Source organism: Eurypyga helias, unplaced genomic scaffold, assembly GCF_000690775.1.
Source record: "Eurypyga helias isolate BGI_N326 unplaced genomic scaffold, ASM69077v1 scaffold7535, whole genome shotgun sequence".
Classification (NCBI taxonomy): domain Eukaryota; kingdom Metazoa; phylum Chordata; class Aves; order Eurypygiformes; family Eurypygidae; genus Eurypyga; species Eurypyga helias.
In genome coordinates this window covers 58,686-59,038 of record NW_010253422.1, presented here as the reverse complement: position 1 = coordinate 59,038, position 353 = coordinate 58,686, and the positions used below count along the sequence as shown (strand labels likewise).

The window sequence follows — 353 nt, the reverse complement described above, 5'->3', positions numbered from 1 at the left end:
AACAGCGGCAGCATCGCACGCCAAAGCCAGGGTAATGAGATCTCATGCTCCAGGGAGTACGGCAGGCAGGGAGGCAGGGAGGAGGCGAGGAAGCCCCCGCCCCGACGGACAGCGCTGCACATTTGGCTGGGGGCTCTCAGTGCTCAGCTTGCTCCGAAGCCAGCGCCACGGGCAGGACACGCGGCTGGCTCCAGCAATTAGCTCCTTCCCAACGTCAGCTCCCATGCTCGTTAGCCTCTGACGGTTATTCCCGCCACAGGGACGCCCGCCTTTCCTCCTGGAGGAGCCACAGCACAGGGACTTGTCCCCGCGGGGCTGGCAGCGGGGGTGAGACCCACAGGGCCAGGGGGTGG

The 353-nt window shown here is 66.6% G+C and overlaps 1 protein-coding gene across 1 annotated transcript in view; it reads right to left on the bottom strand.

Annotated features, from left to right (window-relative positions):
- The window catches only part of SIL1 (SIL1 nucleotide exchange factor), a gene marked incomplete at both ends in the record, with an annotated part of 41,955 nt that overhangs the window by 2,082 nt on the left and 39,520 nt on the right, over positions 1 to 353 (bottom strand). The gene's annotated exons all lie outside the window — the stretch shown is intronic.